Source organism: Capricornis sumatraensis, chromosome 13, assembly GCF_032405125.1.
Source record: "Capricornis sumatraensis isolate serow.1 chromosome 13, serow.2, whole genome shotgun sequence".
Taxonomy (NCBI): domain Eukaryota; kingdom Metazoa; phylum Chordata; class Mammalia; order Artiodactyla; family Bovidae; genus Capricornis; species Capricornis sumatraensis.
Window position 1 is genome coordinate 27,293,616 of NC_091081.1, and position 22,956 is coordinate 27,316,571.

At 37.6% G+C, this 22,956-nt stretch overlaps 1 protein-coding gene across 2 annotated transcripts in view; it reads left to right on the forward strand.

Annotated features, from left to right (window-relative positions):
- CDK19 (cyclin dependent kinase 19) overlaps positions 1-22,956 on the forward strand; it is a 167,264-nt gene that overhangs the window by 61,991 nt on the left and 82,317 nt on the right. The window lies entirely within an intron of this gene.

The window sequence follows — 22,956 nt, forward strand, 5'->3', positions numbered from 1 at the left end:
TAGCGTTACATTTTGCTAGTTGCTAAAAAAATAAGACTGTCATAATAATAGGATGATTCCTTACAGAAAGATCATTCTTTTTTCATATGACACACCTGTACATTTAAGAAATGATTGTCCATAAGAACACCTAACATTTCCTGAGTATTTACCAGGTACTGTGCTTACTAAGTGCTTTTAAGTATTAATTTAATTTTCCTAACAACCATATGAAATAAGTACTTTTAGTATTTCCATTTTACAAATCAGTAAGCAGAGGCAAACTGATACTTATGGCTTAGAAGTCTTAATATTATATTACCTTATTGTAGTTCTTCAGTTTCTTATTTTGGTGCTTTAGTTTCTTATTGGGCCTTTATTATGATACCACCAATCTATTAGGAGTTGCTGTCTCTAAATTATTAAATATATTGTCTGTATCCATTAGGCATTTCTGTCTCTGATTTGGTAACTGTCTCATGTTTTAGTCACAGCTCCTTCTTTGCAGTTCACTCGCATTGAAGCACTCCATCATCACTCTTACTCATAAGAAAATGAATAGTACAGAGAACACACGAGGCGGGATTTCTGTAGACCTGAGTGTCTGTTTGCCTTTGTGGTTTAAACTAGCTATGAGTCTCAGTTTCCTTATATTGACATAAGGGAACTATAAGATCCCTTCTACTCATAAATTCTTTGATTTCAGAATGGGAGTTTCTCACTAGGCTGTGTACACTTTGGGGGTAGGGACCTTGTCTTTTTGTCCCTAGTTTCTTGCATAGTACCTGGCACATAGCAGGTGCCCCATAAATGCTTGTTGAATAAATTAATGAATAAACAACAAAGTTCTGTATAATCCTTAGTTTGCTTTAGAATATAAATTTATTGTTTAAAGTGTTCATTTTGTCATTTTTCCATTAATTATAAATTGGTGTTCATAGTGCCCTACCAGAGTGAGCATTTGATAATTGATTTTTAACTCGCTAAAATTCATAGAGTATTATTTCAACCAATGTGAATATCACTGGTATGCAGTTTTGCTAGAGTTCTGTAATTTAATACAGCATTAATTCAATGTCCATGAATTAATTGGGTAAATAGCTGAAATTTAAAGTTTTGATTATTAGGAAATGAAAATCTAATTCTATACATCTTCTGAGGAATCCATGGATTCCCTTTTCTCAACATCCCCACTAACATTTGTTACATCTTGTCTTTATGGTGATAGTTATTTTAACAGATGTGAAGTGATATCTCATTGTGGTTTTGATTGTATTTCCTTGATGATTAATGACATTGTACACTTAATGTATCTGCTGGCTGTCTGTGTATCTTCTTTGGAAGAAGTCCTTGTTCAGTTCCTTTATCCATTTTTGAATTGAATGATGATATTGATGATTTTTGCTGTTGAGTTGAGTACACTTCTGATATGTTTTGGTTACTAACCACTTATCAGATAAATAGTTTGCAAATAGCTTCTCATACTTTGTACTTCTCATACTTTCCTTTTTATTTTGTTCATTGTTTCTTGTGCAGAAGCTGACAAAACGTAACTCTGAAACTCATTTACAGTCTTCATATTTTTATTGAGGGTTTGCTTAGTAAAACTTTAGAAAGTATGCAGTTTCTGAATTGAATAATTTTTTATATTACCTGGATGACTTAGCCCCAACATGATAGGGATTTTGACATGAGTTTAACATGTATGTTATTGCATAGTGGCTAAGTGCATACATCTTTGTACATTATAAGCTCACAAACACAGTTTTGTAATTATTGCTTAATGCAGTTGTCTTTTAAATCACATAGAAGAAAAACAGTTAAAATATACTTAATGCTGTTTCTTCTATTTACTCATGTTGTTACCGTTGCCAGTGCTCTTTATTTTATGTGTAGATATAAGGTACTTAAAAGTCCTTCCATTTTAACCCAAAGTCTCCATTTAGTTTTTTTTTTGTAGCACAGATCTTCTAGGAGTGAGTTTTCTGTTTATGTATTTAGGAATATCTTAATTTCTTCTTTTTTTCCTTTTATCACTTGTTTCTCCTTTGTTTTTTTGCAGAATATTTTGCCACACATAGAGTTCTTGAATGACAGTCTTCCTTTTTTCACTTTGGCTATGTTATCTCACTGCCTTTTGGCCACCATGGTTTCTGATGAAAAGTCAACTATTAATTGATGAGACTCTCTTGTACATGAGGAGTTATTTTCTTGCTACTGTCAAGATTTTCTTTTTGTGTTTGTCTTTTGACAATTTGACTGTGATATGTATAGATGTGAAATCTAATTGGACTTTGTGGTTTCTTGGGTGTAGAGAGTAATGTTTTTCATCAAGTTTGGGAAATTTCCAGCCATTATTTCTTCAGATATTCTTCCAGCCCCTTTCTATCTCTCCTCTCTTTTTGAGACTGCCATTATGTGTATGTTTTTAGTCTTGATGGTGTCCCAGAGGGCACTGACACATTGATGATTTTTGCCTGTTCTTTTTCTGTTTATTGCTTAGATAGGATACTTTTAATTGCCTATTGCTGATTATGTCTTTTGCCAGCTCAATATGCTCCTAAGCCTCTCTCCAGTGAAATATTCATTTTAGTTATTTTATTTTCAATTCCAAAATGGCTATATGGTTCTTTTTTCTTTGAATAGACTTTATTTTTTAGAGCAGTTTTACGTTTACAGCAAAACTGAGTAGAAGTTCTAGAGATTTCCTACACACTCCTTACCCTCACACATGCATAGCCTAACTCATTATCAACTTCCTCTACCAGAGTAGTATGTTTGTTATAATTGATGAACCTATGTTGATACCCAAAGACAATAGTTTACATTAGGGTTCACTCTTGGTGGTGTATATTTTATGGATTTGGACAAACATCTAATGACATGAATCCACCATTATGATATCATGCAGAATAGTTCCCCTGCCCTCAAAATCCTCAGTGTTCTATTGATTCATCCTAGACCATCTGCCTCCTCAGGTAATCACAGATCTTTTTACTGTTGACATAGTTTTGCCTTTTCCAGAATGTCATATAGTTGAAACCATATAGTATGTAGCCTTTTGAAACTGGCTTCTTTCGCTTAGTAATAGGCATTTAAGATTCATCTGTGTGTTGATTTTATATCCTGCAACTTTACTGTATTCATTGATTAGCTCTAGTAATTTTCTGGTGGAGTCTTTAGGGTTTTCCATGTAGAGGATCATGTCATCTGCAAACAGTGAGAGTTTTACTTCTTCTTTTCCAATTTGGATTCCTTTTATTTCTTTTTCTGCTCTGATTGCTGTGGCCAAAACTTCCAGAACTATGTTGAATAGTAGCAGTGAAAGTGGACACCCTTGTCTTGTTCCTGACTTTAGGGGAAATGCTTTCAATTTTTCACCATTGAGGATAATATTTGCTGTGGGTTTGTCATATATAGCTTTTATTATGTTGAGGTATGTTCCTTCTGTTCCTGCTTTCTGGAGAGTTTTTATCATAAATGGATGTTGAATTTTGTCAAAGGCCTTCTCTGCATCTATTGAGATAATCATATGGTTTTTATTTTTCAATTTGTTAATGTGGTGAATTACATTGATTGATTTGCGGATATTGAAGAATCCTTGCATCCCTGGGATAAAGCCCACTTGGTCATGGTGTATGATCTTTTTAATGTGTTGTTGGATTCTGATTGCTAGAATTTTGTTGAGGATTTTTGCATCTATGTTCATCAGTGATATTGGCCTGTACTTTTCTTTTTTTGTGGCATCTTTGTCAGGTTTTGGTATTAGGGTGATGGTGGCCTCATAGAATGAGTTTGGAAGTTTACCTTCCTCTGCAATTTTCTGGAAGAGTTTGAGTAGGATAGGTGTTAGCTCTTCTCGAAATTTTTGGTAGAATTCAGCTGTGAAGCCGTCTGGACCTGGGCTTTTGTTTGCTGGAAGATTTCTGATTACAGTTTCAATTTCCGTGCTTGTGATGGGTCTGTTAAGATTTTCTATTTCTTCCTGGTTCAGTTTTGGAAAATTGTACTTTTCTAAGAATTTGTCCATTTCTTCCACGTTGTCCATTTTATTGGCATGCAACTGCTGATAGTAGTCTCTTATGATCCTTTGTATTTCTGTGTTGTCTGTTGTGATCTCTCCATTTTCATTTCTAATTTTATTGATTTGATTTTTCTCCCTTTGCTTCTTGATGAGTCTGGCTAATGGTTTGTCAATTTTATTTATCCTTTCAAAGAACCAGCTTTTGGCTTTGTTGATTTTTGCTATGGTCTCTTTTGTTTCTTTTGCATTTATTTCTGCCCTAATTTTTAAGATTTCTTTCCTTCTACTAACTCTGGGGTTCTCCAATTCTTCCTTTTCTAGTTGCTTTAGTTGTAGAGTTAGGTTATTTATTTGGTTTTTTCCTTGTTTCTTGAGGTAAGCCTGTATTGCTATGAACTTTCCTCTTGGCACTGCTTTTATAGTGTCCCACAGGTTTTGGGTTGCTGTGTTTTCATTTTCATTAGTTTCTATGCATATTTTGATTTCTTTTTTGATTTCTTCTGTGATTTGTAGGTTATTCAGAAGTGTGTTGTTCAACCTCCATATGTTGGAATTTTTAATAGTTTTTCTCCTGTAATTGAGATCTAATCTTAATGCATTATGGTCAGAAAAGATGCTTGGAATGATTTTGATTTTTTTGAATTTATCAAGTTTAGATTTATGGCCCAGGATGTGATCTGTCCTGGAGAAGGTTCCATGAGCACTTGAAAAAAAGGTGAAATTCATTGTTTTGGGGTGAAATGTCCTATAGATATCAATTAGGTCTAACTGGTCTAATGTATCATTTAAAGTTTGCGTTTCTTTGTTAATTTTCTGTTTAGTTGATCTGTCCATAGGTGTGAGTGGGGTATTAAAGTCTCCCACTATTATTGTGTTATTGTTGATTTCCCCTTTCATAGTTGTTAGCATTTGTCTTACATATTGCGGTGCTCCTATATTGGGTGCATATATATTTATAATTGTTATATCTTCTTCTTGGATTGATCCTTTGATCATTATGTAGTGGCCTTCTTTGTCTCTTTTCATAGCCTTTGTTTTAAAGTCTATTTTATCAGATATGAGTATTGCCACTCCTGCTTTCTTTTGGTCTCTATTTGCGTGGAATATAAAAATCAACACACAGAAATCCCTTGCATTCCTATACACGAATAATGAGAAAGTAGAAAAAGAAATTAAGGAAACAATTCCATTCACCATTGCAATGAAAAGAATAAAATACTTAGGAATATATCTACCTAAAGAAACTAAAGACCTATATATAGAAAACTATAAAACACTGATGAAAGAAATCAAAGAGGACACTAATAGATGGAGAAATATACCATGTTCATGGATCGGAAGAATCAATATAGTGAAAATGAGTATACTACCCAAAGCAATTTACAAATTCAGTGCAATCCCTATCAAGCTACCAACCATATTTTTCACAGAACTAGAACAAATAATTTCAAGATTTGTATGGAAATACAAAAAACCTCGAATTGCCAAAGCAATCTTGAGAAAGAAGAATGGAACTGGAGGAATCAACTTGCCTGACTTCAGGCTCTACTACAAAGCCACAGTCATCAAGACAGTATGGTACTGGCACAAAGACAGACATATAGATCAATGGAACAAAATAGAAAGCCCAGAGATAAATCCACACACATATGGACCCCTTATCTTTGACAAAGGAGGCAAGAATATACAATGGTGTAAAGACAATCTCTTTAACAAGTGGTGCTGGGAAAACTGGTCAACCACTTGTAAAAGAATGAAACTAGATCACTTTCTAACACCCCACACAAAAATAAACTCAAAATGGATTAAAGATCTAAATGTAAGACCAGAAACTATAAAACTCCTAGAGGAGAACATAGGCAAAACACTCTCAGACATAAATCACAGCAGGATCCTCTATGATCCACCTCCCAGAATTCTGGAAATAAAAGCAAAAATAAACAAATGGGATCTAATTAAAATTAAAAGCTTCTGCACAACAAAGGAAAATATAAGCAAGGTGAAAAGACAGCCTTCTGAATGGGAGAAAATAATAGCAAATGAAGCAACTGACAAACAACTAATCTCAAAAATATACAAACAACTTATGCATCTCAATTCCAGAAAAATAAATGACCCAATCAAAAAATGGGCCAAAGAACTAAATAGACATTTCTCCAAAGAAGACATACGGATGGCTAACAAACACATGAAAAGATGCTCAACATCACTCATTATCAGAGAAATGCAAATCAAAACCACAATGAGGTACCACTTCACACCAGTCAGAATGGCTGCGATCCAAAAATCTGCAAGCAATAAATGCTGGAGAGGGTGTGGAGAAAAGGGAACCCTCCTACACTGTTGGTGGGAATGCAAACTAGTACAGCCACTATGGAGAACAGTGTGGAGATTCCTTAAAAAATTGCAAATAGAACTACCTTATGACCCAGCAATCCCACTGCTGGGCATACACACTGAGGAAACCAGAATTGAAAGAGACACATGTACCCCAATGTTCATCGCAGGACTGTTTATGATAGCCAGGACATGGAAACAACCTAGATGTCCATCAGCAGATGAATGGACAAGAAAGCTTTGGTACATATACACAATGGAGTATTACTCAGCCATTAAAAAGAATTCATTTGAATCAGTTCTGATGAGATGGATGAAACTGGAGCCGATTATACAGAGTGAAGTAAGCCAGAAAGAAAAACACCAAAACAGTATACTAACACATATATATGGAATTTAGAAAGATGGCAATGACGACCCTGTATGCAAGACAGGAAAAAAGACACAGCTGTGTATAATGGACTTTTGGACTCAGAGGGAGAGGGAGAGGGTGGGATGATTTGGGAGAATGGCATTCTAACATGTGTACTATCATGTAAGAATTGAATCGCCAGTCTATGTCTGACGCAGGATACAGCATGCTTGGGGCTGGTGCATGGGGATGACCCACAGAGATGTTATGGGGAGGGAGGTGGGAGGGGGGTTCATGTTTGGGAACGCATGTAAGAATTAAAGATTTTAAAATTAAAAAAAATAAAAAATTTAAAAAAAAATAAAAAAAAATAAAAGCAAACAAGACTCACCAAAAAAAAAAAAAAAAGATTCATCTGTATCTGTCATGACTTAATAGCTCATATCTTTTTAGTACTGAATAATATTCCATCATCTGGATGTGTTACAGTTTGTTTACACATTGATTTATGAAAGTACATCTTGGTTGCTTCAAAGATTTGGCAGTTATGAGTAGAGCTGCTGTAAACCCTGTGTGTTGGCTTTTGTGTAGACATAACTTTTCAATTCCTTTGGGTAAATATCAAGGAGCAGAATTTCTGGACTGCGTGGCAATAGTATGTTTACCTATCTTCCTAAGTGACTAAGCCTGTGCCCCACAATCACTGAGCCCTCACTCTAGAGCCTGAGAGCCACAACTGATGAAGCTCACACTCTGTAGAGCCTGTGCCCCGCAACAAGAGATGTCATTGCGATGAAAGCCCCCCACGTCGCAACCAAGAGGAGCCCCCCGCTCCCGCAGCTAAAGAAGCCCACACATGGCAACAAAGACCCCGTACAGCCGAGAATGAGAGAGATAACATTAGAAAAGAAACTGTCATTGCTATAAATAAACTAGAATGCATTGCTACCTCAAGTCTCACTAATAAAAGTCATTTCACATTTTAATTTCATTTGAACCTTATTGACCAGAGTTGAATTATAATCCCATATCTTTGTGCAGTGCTTTACAGTTAACAATAGGCCATAACAAGGAATAATTCTGGGTGATGAACATACTAGGAACATGTAAACATGAACCTTTTTAGTCTGAGATTACAGGGGAGTTCTAATTTGATGTTTTTTGCCTCTGTGGCCTGTGTAATCATAAGGTTGCTAGGCTGGAAATGTGGTAAACAGCATTAATTCTGATCCCATTTGTCCTGGTTATACAATTCAAATATGTTTATTATAAAATTCTCAATGTGGAAAAAGCATGTTAAGAGCATCTGTTACACTAACACTTAGAAATAATCACTATTAATATTTTGTGTATGGTCTTCTAGACTTTCTCCTTTATAAAAATACTGAAGATTTTTTCCTATAAGAGTGGAGCCATTATTTTTTATAAAATGTAATTTCATCTGCAGTAATACAAAGATAAATTTTTAACTATCAAAATAATAATTATGCTAGTTCTGCAGGATATAAGAAAGATAATAAGATCTAACTCCTGAGTACTTTTCAAAAAATTGACATGGTCCCAAAGAAAGTGAAGATAGACTGAAAGGAAAATTAGTCAAGGGGAATAGGGTGGAGGGCATAGATTGAAGAAGGAAGAGAGGGAAAACCTCACTTCACGTCAGCCTGCTGTCTTCCTCAGTTTTGGCTGGAGAAGCCACTGCCTCAGACCCCTCTGCCCAGCTTAGCCCAGTGTGTGTCCACCAGCACCCCAGCCTGGATGCTCCCATGCTGACACGTGGCCTCAGCTGTCATGGACTGTCTGTCACTTGCAGTTTTTCTCATAGCGCAGAGCAGGCAAGGTAGAATGGCAATTAAAAGATTATTTGCTATGGTTTTTTTTCCCCCCTCTCTTGCCACCATGGTGGTTTAGCAGGCTGCTATGTAAACATCAGTGGAATGCTTGGAACTTTCCCTTGTCTTTGAGGAATAAGCCCCCCACCCCCCCTTTTTTTTTTAATTTATGAAGGGGAAATGATAAAGCATATGTTTGCTGTGGATTCCTGGAGAACTGTAAACTGTCTATAAGCATGGCTCTGATTCTTACTAATACTTTTTAATGTTTATTTTTTTAAAGTTTTGGCTGTGCTGGGTCTTTGTTGCTGCGGGGGTTTTTCTCTAGTCCCAGTGAGTAGGGGCTACTGTCTAGTTGTGTTCCCTGAGCTTCTCATAGTAGTGATTTCGCTTGCTGCTGAGCTCGGGCTCTAGGCTACTAAGGCTTCAGCAGCTGTGGCTCAAGGGCTCTAGAGCACAGGCTCAATAGTTGCAGCCGGGCACGTGGGATCTTCCTGGATTAGGGATGGAACTCTTGTCTCATGCATTGGCAAGTGGATTCTTTACCACCGAATCACCAGGGAAGCCTCTTACTAATACATTTATTTTTATCAACCTTAAAATTATTTTGTTAAATTTCATAAATTGAGAACTACCTGTTTATTTTCATTTAGATTATTTAATCATATCTCAGTTGCTTTTCTGTTGCACTGAATGCAAATTTTTCTTTTAACATATGTCCAGTTTTATTAGAGTGTATAGATTTGTGGAAATACACCTGTGATTCAGGTAATTTACCTTTTCTGTGACTGCAACAAAATCAAAGTATTTTTGTGAAAAATATTAAAGGTAGAAAAAGTTTTCTTTCTTCAGTAGGCTTTTAACGTGATCTTTAATAATTATTTTCATAAAAAGTTTGCGTGATTTTGGAGACTGGAACTAAATCATATATGAAATCATCTTTGAGCAAAAATCTGTTCTTTGGTATAATCCTTGTGTTCACCTTAGAAACAAACAAGTTTACTCTTGGGATTGAAGATTCAGGATTATATATATATTTTTCTTCTTTAAAATGTGTGTGTGTTTCCCCGCCCCCCTTTCATTGAATAGTAATAGTTACTACTTTTCTCATTGATATAATATATTTAGTTTCTTTGGCATTTAGATATATATATTCTTACTGACTCGTAATGAAAAGTGAAATCTTATATGAGTTGGGGAACAGGATTTGGGATTATTATAGGATGAATCTGGGAGATGCATATAGAGTCAGCACATAGGGAGGGACCATCATAGGATGGAAAATAAACCTTTTAAAAGCTAGAAAGGGACAAGGGGCACGTAAAAGGAGTTAACCAGCAGATAGATTCTCTAGTCCTCTGGTGTATCTATCTATCTTGCTATAGATGTTAGGTTTTGAGTCTCTTAAAAGTTATTATTGGACTTCCCTGAAGGTCCAGAAATTAAGACTCGGTGTTCCCTATGCTGGAGGTATGGGTTTGATCCCTGGTTGAGGAAGATCCTTGGATGCTATGTGGCATGGCAAAAAAAAAAAAGTGGTTGTTATTTGTGTGTGAGTGCATGCATGCACCTTTTGGAGTGTATTTCAGGTTGCTTTGTTTCCTCTGAGAAGACTTAAGTGACCGATCTTTGTATTCTCAGAAGCAGATTTAAATACCTGTTGTTGCCAGTGGAAGAAAAGAGGTGTGCCATATATAGGTATCTAGGGTTTTGTTTAAGATGACAAAAGTGAGAAGGAACCGTTTGAGAAGAGATAGTACTGCTTTTGCTCACCAGTCTCTCATGTGTGTGTATTTGCAAGTGTGTGTGTGCTACTGTGAAGGAAGATGGATTGGTGTGGTGACACTAGTCACTCTTCTCTCTTTCCAACTCTAGGGGATAGACTAGTTGGTTGGAAGTAGTACCTTTAGGCACCTGTGGTTGCTGGGACTCCTTTTCTCTGCAAAGAACTGGTAGGTTATCATCCAAGAGTTGCCTGTGTCAGCGCCTCCCTCCCAAAAGTATGCTGGGGACCCAGTGCAGAGCGAAGAGCTGAAAATGGATCCGACAGTATTCAAAGGGCTTAGCTCAGAACCTGAGAAATATTAATAAGCGCACAGTGAGCGCCGAAGAATGGATGCTTCTGAACTGTGGTGTTGCAGAAGACCCTTGAGAGTCCCTTGGACTGCAAGGAGACCAAACCGGTCCATTCTGAAGGAGATCAACCCTGAGTGTTCATTGGAAGGACTGATGTTGAAGCTGAAACTCCAATACTTTGGCCACCTGATGTGAAGAGTTGACTCATTGGAAAAGACTCTGATGCTGGGAGGGATTGGGGGCAGGAGGAGAAGGGGATGACAGAGGATGAGACGGCTGGATGGCATCACCGACTCGATGGACGTGAGTCTGGGTGAACTCCGGGAGTTGGTGATGGACAGGGAAGCCTGGCGTGCTGCGATTCATGGGTCGCAAAGAGTCAGACACGACTGAGCGACTGAACTGAAATGTTGCTTTATTATTATTATTATTATTATTATTGGTAATAACTTTATCCTATTTAAACTGTAATAAAGATATAATTTTTAGTTAAAATTGTTTTTACCAGAGTCAAAGTAAATTACTTTTAGCAGCTATACATTTCATTTTTAAGGTATATTATTATAAAAAATAAAGTATATTATTATAGAAGGTACTGAATTATACAATTTAACATAAATTTGTTAATTCTAGATTCAAAATAAGAGATTGATATGGGAAAAGTATTTATTTTAAAAACGTGTCTTAGGCTTCAAGTTGTAAAGTGGGAGAGAATATGGACTTGGATATCAGATAGACTTGATGATGTATCTGAACTTTACCCTTTTTCCTCCATATCTTGGGCAAGTTGCTCCTAGATGAAGCAGTTTTCAGGGGGAATGAGGCTGTATCAGTTTTGCTTTGAGGGCTGGCAGTGCCAAGGAAGCAGGCCATGTGGCAATCCGCAGATTGCCCCGACTCTCAGAATCCATGAGCGTATTCACTTGCTAATGTCCCAGGTCATTCTCAGCTTCACCCTCTGACCAGAATCTCATCTCATGAAATGTTTGACAGAGCACACCTTTCCATATATGTTCAGGAGTCATATCATTTTTTAGGAGGGAGGAGTTGCCTGTGAAAGGTGAGTCTGACCCTTGCATATATGTTAGTGGTATATGCTGCATCTAAGCTCTTGAATTAAAATATGGCTAATTTCTACTTTTATTTCTAGTTCACCTTTCATATTCTTTACTCTGATTTATCTGGATTTGGAATTCAGTATCGTTCTTAATCTGTGAAATTTCTCTTTTTCTTTTTTGACCTAATTATTACTCCTATAAGCCAACTATCAACATACCTGATTTTTGTGAACCTTAGTTTATTCACATCTAAAATTGAGTTAATAGTTCCTAATTTCACAGAATTGTAGTAAGGATGTATGTAAGCCTCTTGGCTCATAATCAGTACCCAGTGAAAGCTTAGTTTTCTTCCTTTCTCTTAAGTTGAATTCGTTAGTGTCGTAAAAAAGTAAATTGTGGGCCTCCTTAGCTTAGATCAGTAATAATAAATAAGAGGCCAGGAAATGTGTTTTAAAAATTCAGTGACTTTGCCCTGGTCTTTGAATGTTAAATTACATTTGAAATTTACTATAGCAGCAGATACAGTTGTTTTTCCACCTCAGATATATCAGTCAGTTAACAGATACGGATCACTACTTGTAACACATAGTGTTGCTTGCTGAGAGAATAGTATTTTCAGTAAGGTGGCAGTCTTCTAAAGTCAGTTATTTGGGATGTGAAATACTTTTTTCCCTTAGGAAACATTGATATGAATGATGCCTAGCTTAACTGTCTACCCCACCAAAACTGGCCTACCCCACCATTTTTGGCCTGTGAGTAACTGAGTTATGGTACTCTAGTACCGGAGAATCCCAGGGACGGGGGAGCCTGGTGGGTTGCCGTCTATGGGGTCGCAGAGAGTCAGACACGACTAAAGCGACTTAGCAGCAGCAGTACCATAGTACCTGAGGACTGCTTATAACATTGTCTCTATGGAGAAACACATTCAGAATTAAAAGCATACATCTTGCCTTGTCATAGTTTTTAAAATGAGAATAGGCTCTTCAGATCCAGGTCACTGGGGAGATAAGTGACCTGGGGGAGATAAGTCATGTCAGAAGATAGGTAGGTGGTTTTATGACAACCAGAGTTGGAACGGAAATTATGTTATCCAGGCAGTGGGAATTGGAAGCTAGGTCTCTACCTGGGGGAGAGAGTCGGGTTAGATGATAGATAGATAATAAGGGAGTTAGGGCAGGCTGGCGGACTGGGAGGCAGCTGGTTGAGCTTCAGGTAGAAACCAGAAAAACGAGGAGTGGAGACCCTTGGCCAGTCAGTAGCCGTCTGGAGTCAGTGGAGCAAGCTAGTGGATAGGGTAATCTAAAGTGATACGGATCACGAACAGGGAAAGCCTGTAATTAGGTTTTGGTATTATAGCAAAGGATTTAGCATATTTGGGGAAAGAAGTTTAGTTCCTTCAAGTATCAGTGGATTTATCATAATGAAATCATCTCACCTATTACTCTTCTCTTACTTTGGCCTTACATGACTTCTGGTGACACAAACTGTTCACGTTTTTAGTATAGATCTTTGACTTAATAAACAAAACCCAACCAGAACAGTGCACAGTCAAGATAAAGCAGAGCTTCAACAGATTACAAACAGGAGATTAGACTGCATTTTTAAAGGATGAAGATTATAGTTTAAAAATAAATAATTGTGTTGTATTACAATGGGCAGTTGTATATTATTATAACAGGACTGAGATAAGATGATAAAACATAGATATTGGTTTACAAGCTTCTTAGTATACTCAGCAGCTTGGTAATTTCAAAGTTTGAATGGGCTATTTGTCTAATTGTCTAAAGAATGTTCTCATTAATTGGCAAATTCTTCAGTTTGTAGATTTTAGTGTTGTTAGATAACATAGCATTCAGATAGTTGAAGGAAATAAGCATTTAAAACAAAATGACTGACAAAGGATTCTTTTGTTGTTGTCATTGTTTTAAAATTATTTATTTTTAATTGGAAGATAATTCCTTTATAATACGGTGTTGGTTTCTGCCATACATCAGCATGAATCAGCCGTAGTTACACATATGTCCCCTTCCTCTTGAACCTCCCTCCCCCCTCCTACCCCTTCTCACCCCTGTAGGTTGTCAGAGCACTGGGTCGAGCCCCTTAAATCATATTGCAAATTCCCACTGGCTGTCTGTTCTACACGTGTTAACGTCTATGTTTTCAGTGCCTCTCTGTCAATTCGTCCCATCCTCTCCTCCTGCCACCCCCCTGCCCCCACCCCACTGTGTCCACAGATCTGTTCTCTGTGTCTCTATTGCTGCACTGCAAATAGGTTCATCAGTACTGTTTTTCTAGAGATAATGCTCCATATTCTTGACAGCAAAATAATATCAGAAAAGAAAGATACTTGAAAATCTTGTTTGCAGAGTAGTAAGTAACTGAGGTTTAGGTATAAACTGGGTTTTCTTTTTTTTTTAATTTATTGAAGTATAGTTCATTTACAGGTACAAGCTGTTTTGTCACCTTTTTTCTCTATAAGTACTAATTTTTTTAAAAAAGTGCTTTTTCTTTATTCCCTGAATTGCCTGCCTTGGTCTTTTGTTTTCCTTTCAACTTGCTACCTGTTTGATTAATAAGCTTAACTTTATTTATGGTCTTTGGATGTTGCTGACATGGTATTCACTTTATTCCTCCTCAGAAAGAATTTTTAAAGTCAGAGTGTTTTAATCCAATAGAAAAATAGGCTAAAGAGTTAAACAGGAACTTAAAAAAAATGGAAACATTAATAGCCAGTAAATAAAAAAGATGCTCAGTTATACTAATGATCAGAAAAAGAAAAAAAACCACAGTAAGATATTTTTTGCTCTCCAAATCAGTAATTGTAACTGGCAATGATGTAGAATATTTGGAAACTGGCATATAGTGTTAGTGGAATTGTAAATTATTGTATTGCAACTCTGAGGAGAACAAGTTATTTACCTAAAAAAATTACGCATACCTTGTTAGTAATTTCATTCCTAGATATCTACGCTATAGCACTGTTTCTCAGCCTCAGTGGACCCAGGCCCCTGTTTTATAATAATTAATCTCCAGTCCCCTTTACCATCCTGAACTGAAATTCACAGATGATGTGCATAATTTAAAAAATCATTATAATGCCTTACTTTATTATAACAGTAAGAAAATAATTTATAATGAAATCACTTATTTAAATATGTAAGAATCATGCATTTTTATTATATCTAAATGCTAATCAAGTCATAGATGCATATGTCATTCCTGGACATGTAATTGAGTTGATGCTCAGTGTGTGGTTTGGGTAGTGATGCGTTACCATTTTGTGTGTGTGTCTTTCGCTAAGTCTGTACTGTGGTGCATGTGAATTGATGAACTTGTGGCTTCACAATTCAATAGGAGATCCTGAAGAGAGATTTCAGGTGTTTCCCAGATTCTTACCTTGAATTCGAAACACTGAAGCTTATTATTTTGCTAAGTAATATTTTTATCCTATCATTTTATTTTTCATTTCATTTCTTTTTCTTCTGTTGCTTATCCTGTTTGTTGTTTTCTTATTTTTTTCCTGATGTCTTATGTAAATATTTTCTTTTTTCCTACAATTTGCCAAAAGTAGGCCTGTTCCTTGACTGTAACTGTTTGTGACTCCACGAAGAATGTCTGTGCTTGTTTTATCTGTTTTTCTTCTTATTTGGGACTGTCTTACTATCTCTTCAGTTATGCATGGTATGTAGGTTAATACTCAGATGGTATGTCGGTTCATATGCAGAATTTCCCCTGAAGCATAAGGAAATTTTTTACTATATAAACAATAGCTCAACTAAGTTATTAATTAATGATTTGAAATGCTTTCATTTTCCTGTAAAACAAAAGTTAACAGTTCAGTGGGCTTTATGGAGTTGAGATTATCCTTGTTGTGGTTTTTTTTTGGTTCATGCCTGTTGTTGTTTTAGTCTCTAAGTCGTGTCCAACTCTTGTGACCCCATGGACTGTAGCCAGCCAAGCTCCTCTCTCTGTGGGATTTCCCAGACAAGAATACTGGAATGGGTTGCCATTTACTTCTCCAGGGGATCTTTCTGACCCAGGGATGGAACCTGCGTCTCCTGCATTGGCAGGCAGATTCTTTACTGCTAAACCACCTGGAAAGCTCTCGTTCATATATTAGCATTTTAAAAATAGTGTAGATTATCTTTGCCTTTATGAAATTCAGGTCAGGGATATCATATCTGATATGTTCACTTTTGAATCCTTGGGTTCTATCTAATACTGTGCTTAGAACAAAGCTTAGAACAAATACTGGACTCTTAATATATTACTTAATAAATGCAATAGTTTATTTCAATTAGTTATTTTAACAGTATTAACAATGGTTAATCTTGTTTTTGACTCCTGGTGAAGTCAGAAATAGAGGCATAGTTCCCATAGCAAGGCTCACCTTGTACTAACACAGAGCCTTGCTCCACATCAATGGAAGCCTGTTTCCCTAGCTATTTAGTTCCAAGACAACTACCTCTCTATTTCTGGGACCCAATTAGTAACCCTGCTATGTGGGTTAACTCAGTGGGTGCATATCTCCAAATTAAAAGAAACTCTGAAGAATTTTTTTGCCTTTATTTGTTATCTTAATGTTCAGTTCAGTTCAGTCGTGTCCGACTCTTTTTGACCCCATGAATCACAGCACGCCAGGCCTCCCTGTCTATCACCAACTCCCGGAGTTTACCCAAACTCATGTTCATCGAGTTGGTGATGCCATCCAGGCATCTCATCCACTGTCGGCCCTTCTCCTCCTGCCCCCAATCCCTCCCAGCATCAGAGTCTTTGCCAATGAGTCAGCTCTTCGCATGAGGTGGCCAAAGTATTGGAGTTTCAGCTTCAGCATCAGTCTTTCCAATGAACACCCAGGACTGATCTCCTTTAGGATGGCCTGGTTGGATCTCCTTGCAGTCCAAGGGACTCTCAAGAGTCTTCTCCAACACTACAGTTCAAAAGCATCAATTCTTCGGCGCTCAGCTTTCTTCACAGTCCAACTCTCACATCCATACATGACCACAGGAAAAACCATAACCTTGACTAGACAGACCTTTGTTGGCAAAGTAATGTCTCTGCTTTTGAATATGCTATCTAGATTGGTCATAACATTCCTTCCAAAGAGTAAGCGTCTTTTAATTTCATGGCTGCAGTCACCATCTGCAGTGATTTTGGAGCCCCCCAAAATAAGTCTGACACTGTTTCCACTGTTTCCCCATCTATTTCCTATGAAGTGATGGGACCAGATGCCATGATCTTCGTTTTCTGAATGTTGAGCTTGAAGCCAACTTTTCACTCTCCTCTTTCACTTTCATCAAGAGGCTTTTTAGTTCCTCTTCACTTTCTGCCATAAGGGTGGTGTCATCTGCATATCTGAGGTTATTGATATTTCTCCTGGCAATCTTGATTCCAGCTTGTGCTTCTTCCAGTCCAGCGTTTCTCATGATGTACTCTGCATAGAAGTTAAATAAGCAGGGTGACAATATACAGCCTTGATGCACCCCTTTTCCTGTTTGGAACCAGTCTGTTGTTCTGTGTCCAGTTCTAACTGTTGCTTCCTGACCTGCATACAGGTTTCTCAAGAGGCAGGTCAGGTGGTCTGGTATATCTTAGTGTAAAAGTATCTTAATAGATATATTAAGCAGATAGACTAAGCAGATTGATATCTGCTTAGTTTGAGAGACATTTAAAATAAACGACAAATATATATTTAGTCCTATAGGTAATGGTCTGAGGGAGGCAAATTCAGTTATGGCAATAAGAAGGATGAGTTTGACAGATTGAAGTTCCTGTCCTAGCTCTTAATACTTAGTGGCCCTGTGATCTTGGATAAATTACTAATCTCTCTTCATCTGTAAAAACAGGGATAATAATATTATTTACTTAACAGGGATTTTGGAAGATCAAATGAGCTAATGTATGGAAAGATTTAACATAGTGTCCAGTATATATGCTGTGTTCTAGGCTCTGTAAGTCTGCTGGGGAAGATAGTTAATAAGCAAATCTTTACACAAACATATATTTGCACAATTTGACAAGAGCTAAGGAAAAGCACGTGGTGGAATAACTAGAGTTTATCAGTTGAAGTTGGGGCATCAAGGGGGATTTCCCCAAGGAAGCAATGCTCATGCAGGGGTTTGAAGGATGAGTAAGCACTGACTAGGCAGAGAAGAGGGAGCATTGTGTATAAGCATGAGGCAGCATGGCACATTTGAGGGTACAGAAGATGCCAGGGTGCCTGGAATGACAGGTGAGGGTGAAAGTGACCTAAGAGAGAAAGATTCCTTAACAGCGCCAGCACTTGCAGCTGTGTAGGCTATGTGGAAGATTTGGAGCATGAGCAAATTTGTTTATTTTTAAATTACTGCTCTCATCTGGTGTCAACAGATGAGAGTGGAGAAGAGGAAGAAGATGTAGGGAGGATAGTTGGAAAATTATCACAGAAGTCCAGTCTATGGGAGATAGAAGTGGAAAAAATTGAGAGATACTTCTGAGGTCAAACTGGTAGAAATCGATGAATTGGATATGGGCAGTGAGGAAGAGATAGATGGCAAGAGTTTCTAGATTTCTCTGGCTCTAGCAGCTAGTTTAGTAGATGGTGATGGCTCTTTTTGAGAGGGGAATCCTAGAAGAGAACTAAGTTGGAGAGGGGAGGGAGGAGGGATTTTCCTTTTCTAAGATGTTGAGTTTGAGATGCCTAGAGGAGGAGGAGGGAGAGGAGACAATGACAATCTGGATGGTGAAGATAATTATACAACAGATTGTAAAAATAATATGGTTCTTTCCCTCACTGAGCTGGTATGTTGGTCAGGGAGCTAAGTCACATTTTCAAGTGTAATTAGTACTATGATGATGTGAATGAATACATTCTGAAAGAATAGTACAGTAAGTGGATCAAGGCCACTTAGGACAGGCATTCTCAAAGTTTCATAGATTAAAAAAAAAACAGTTAAGTGGGCTTTAAAGGATGAGTAGTGAGGAGGGGAGAGGAAAGCATTATAACGGTAAATGGGAAAAAGGTCAGTGGAAAGAAGGGAATGGCAAGGGTCTGGGTGGTCTGTTACTATTAAAGAACAGTTCAGTATTCATCACAGCTCAAAGAATTTTCGGTACCTAAGTTTGATATCCCTCATGAGAAATTTTCTTAAATTGCATAATTCTATCTTATATGGTTCTGCCTTTCCCATTTATTGGATAGTTCATGCTACTTAAACTCTGCATTATTAACATATTGTTGACTTACATGGTTTTTAATACTGTTCAGATGTGCCGTGGTTATCTTTTCCAGCCCTACGTTTTAAGCGGGAAAATATAAGCGAGTACATTGTAGAGTTGTATGAAATTATGCAGATGCAAATTGTTATTGTTATGAACCCTTCCATATATTCCATTTGTCACTCTTCAGAACCTAGAAGTAAATATTTTCTGTAGCAAAAGGACCACAATCAGTGGACTTTTCTCTCCTAAATCTTTGTCTAACTCTGGGGTCTGAAGAGCCTAATTCTTTTTAGGCAAGGTTCATTTTGGAAGTACTCTTTCTTTCCCACTTATGTATGGTTTATTTGCTATAAACAAATTTATAGTTTTCTATTACTACAGGTAAACTTAGACCACTAGTTTAAAATATTTTTCTAAATTACCCAATTAAGATAAGATTTAAGGGAAAAAATTAGGTATCTCTAATTAGGTATGGAACATTCTTGGCTCCTCCCTCTTTTAATTGATTCACCCTGCCCCATTTTCTCCTGGCCTGAGCTTAAAGAACACCTGTCCTTTGATTCTGAGGGCTTTGCCGGATTATGAGTGGGGATGGTCCTTTAGTAGTTGTACCTCATGTCAGAACCCTTTTCTTTAACTGTTGAGAGAAGGACCTCATAGCATCTGTTTATTCTTCCTCAAAATAGCTGGAATTAATTTGGCTTTGTTAATACTCTCCTCTTAGCTCTTAAAGTGTCTCCTAATACTTTCCCTCTAAAGTACAGAGTGGAAAAAGTTTGTGAAGCTCTGTTGCAGCATGATTATAATAGTTGTATTGCAAACTACTAGGATGATCTTTTCCCCCCTCTCTTTTCTTTTACCGCATTGTTCTTTGAAGCTACTGGTATTTTAAAATGATATTAAAATATTGTTGTCATAGCAACACCCTACCAATTTCTTATGGCAACTACTATATCTTTTACAAATGGGGTTGAAAAAACCAAAGCTTTCTGAAAGAGTTTATTTATAAAATCAAGCCAACAGAATGTAACTTTATTTTTTTAAAAGCATTTTTAAGCAGACTGTAACAAAGAATTTTACATACTGATGTAAAGTGAGCTTTCCAGTGAGCTTTTTAGTTATGTAAAAGTTCACTTTTGAATTTGTCTTAAATCTATTTTCCCCCTCATATTAGACTTGAACAGTTTAAATTAAAACAATGAAATCCTGCTACATTTCAGGTAAATAATTCCTGAAGTTCTACTTAAATGTAATACTTGTATCCAGAAGTTTATAGGCTGCTTATGAGACTGTTAGAGCATCCCATAATACCCTTATGGTGATGTTCTAACCTCTTAAGCTGCATTGTGGATTTTGTTCAGGATCTGTTCCTCTGATTTATATATTTATTTATTTCTTTGGTCTATCAATTTTGTAAAGCAAATGTCAAGATATTTTAATCTTTTTACATTTAAATTATCTAAATTATATTACCCATTTTAAGCTGCTTCTTACTATCACTGTTATTATTGATCTTTAGTAATACTCAGTTTCATCTCAGCATTTAATTCATTAGTTTTTCAAGAGGATTTGGGAGAGACATATTTATAATCAAATTTGTTTCCTCCTCTAGTTACTTTAGTTTTCTCCCTCATAGTTTGGTTTCAGTTCAGTTCAGTTGCTCAGTCGTGTCTGACTCTTTGTGACCCTATGAATCACAGCACGCCAGGCCTCCCTGTCCATCACCAACTCCCGGAGTTCACTCAAACTCAGTGTCCATCGAGTCGGTGATGCCATCCAGCCATCTCATCCTCTCTCATCCCCTTCTCCTCCTGCCCCCAATCCCTCCCAGCATCAGAGTCTTTTCCAATGAGTCAACTCTTCGCATGAGGTGGCCAAAGTACTGGAGTTTCAGCTTTAGCATCAGTCCTTCCAAAGATATACCAGGACTGATCTCCTTTAGAATGGACTGGTTGGATCTCCTTGCAGTCCAAGGACTCTCAAGAGTCTTCTCCAACACCACAGTTCAAAAACACCAATTCTTCGGTGCTCAGCCTTCTTCACAGTCCAACTCTCACATCCACACATGACTACTGGAAAAACCATAGCCTTGACTAAACAGACCTTTGTTGGCGACGTAATGTCTCTGCTTTTCAATATGCTGTCTAGGTTGGTCATAACTTTTCTTCCAAGGAGTAAGCATCTTTTAATTTCATGGCGGCAGTCACCATCTGCAGTGATATTGGAGCCCCAAAAAATAAAGTCAGCCACTGTTTCCCCATCTATTTCCCATGAAGTGATGGGACCAGATGCCATGATCTTCATTTTCTGAATGTTGAGCTTTAAGCCAACTTTTTCACTCTCCTCTTTCACTTTCATCAAGAGGCTTTTTAGTTCCTCTTCACTTTCTGCCATAAGAGTGGTGTCATCTGCCCAGTGTTTCTCATGATGTACTCTGCATAGAAGTTAAATAAGCAGGGTGACAGTATATAGTCTTGATATATTCCTTCCCCAATTGGGAACCAGTCCATTGTTCCATGTCTGGTTCTAACTGCTGTTTCTTGACCTGCATACAGATTTCTTAGGAGGCAGGTGAGATGGTCTGGTATTCCTGTCTCTTTAAGAATTTTCCCACAGTTTGTTGTGATCCACACAGTCAAAGGCTTTGGCATAGTCAATAAAGCAGAAGTAGATGTTTTTCTGGAATTCTCTTGCTCTTTCTGAAATCCAGCAGATGTTGGCAATTTGATCTCAGGTTCCTCTGCTTTTTCTAAATCTTGCTTGAACATCTGGGAGGTCTTGGTCCACGTACTCTTGAAACCTAACTTGGAGAATTTTGAGCATTACTTTGCTAGCGTGTGAGAGGAGTACAGTTGTGTGGTAGTTTGAACATTCTTTGGCATTGCCTTTCTTTGGGATCCTGGAGAAGGAAATGGCAACCCACTCTAGTACTCTTGCCTGGAGAATCCCATGGACAGAGGAGCCTGGTGGGCTATAGTCCATGGGGTCACAAAGAGTCGGACACAACTGAGCGACTTCACTTCACTTCACTTCTTTGGGATTGGAATGAAAACTGACTTCGCTAGGATTTTTATTATTTCCTTTTAAATCTGGTTTGTTTAGAATGTTAGTGTATTTTCTTAGCTTTCACAGTAAATGATTGCCATCAACTGTAGATTATGTATAAAATACTTAGGAGGATTTACCAGACTTTGTTGCTGCTGCTAAGTCACTTCAGTCGTGTCTGACTCTGTGGGACCCCATAGACAGCAGCCCACCAGGCTACCCTGTCCCTGGGATTCTCTAGGCAAGAACACTGGAGTGGGTTGCCATTTCCTACTCCAATGCATGAAAGTGAAAAGTGAAAGTAAAGTCGCTCAGTCGTGTCCGACCCTCAGCGATCCTGTGGACTGCAGCCTTCCAGGCTCCTCCGTCCATGAGATTTTCCAGGCAAGAGTACTGGAGTGGGTTGCCATTGCCTTGTTAGTCATTCTAAATAATGGGAAGATATTACTCAGGAAAATAGCACAATTTATATGAGCAGTTCATCTAGGATGTGGACCATGATTTTGTTCTTGTAATTTCTATGGGACTTATTTAAGAGTTGAAGTATAGGGAATTTCCTGGAGGCCCAGTAGTTAGGACTTAGTGCTTTTGCTGCCATGGGCCCGAGTTTGCTTCGTGGTCAGGGATGTAAGATCCTCCAAGCTGTGCAGTGTGGCCCAAAAAAGAGTATATTTAAAAAATAATATTAAAGATCTTTAATGTCAGTTGTGAAAATCAAGAGTTCCTGTTAATAGTATGATTTGTGCGAACCCTCCTACACTGTTGGTAGGAATGTAAGTTGGTGTAGCCACTGTGGAAAACAATATGGAGGTTCCTCAGAAAACTAAGATTAGAACTACCGTATGATTCAGCAATCCTACTCCTAGGCATGCAGTCATGCATGTATGCTAAATTGCTTCATTCGTGATTGACTCTCTTGAGACCCTATGGACTGTAGCCTGCCAGACTTTCTATCCATGGGATTCTCCAGGCAAGAGTACTGGAGTGGGTTGTCATGCCCTCTCCAGGGGATCTTCCCAACCCAAGGATCAAACCTCTCATGTCTCCTGTACT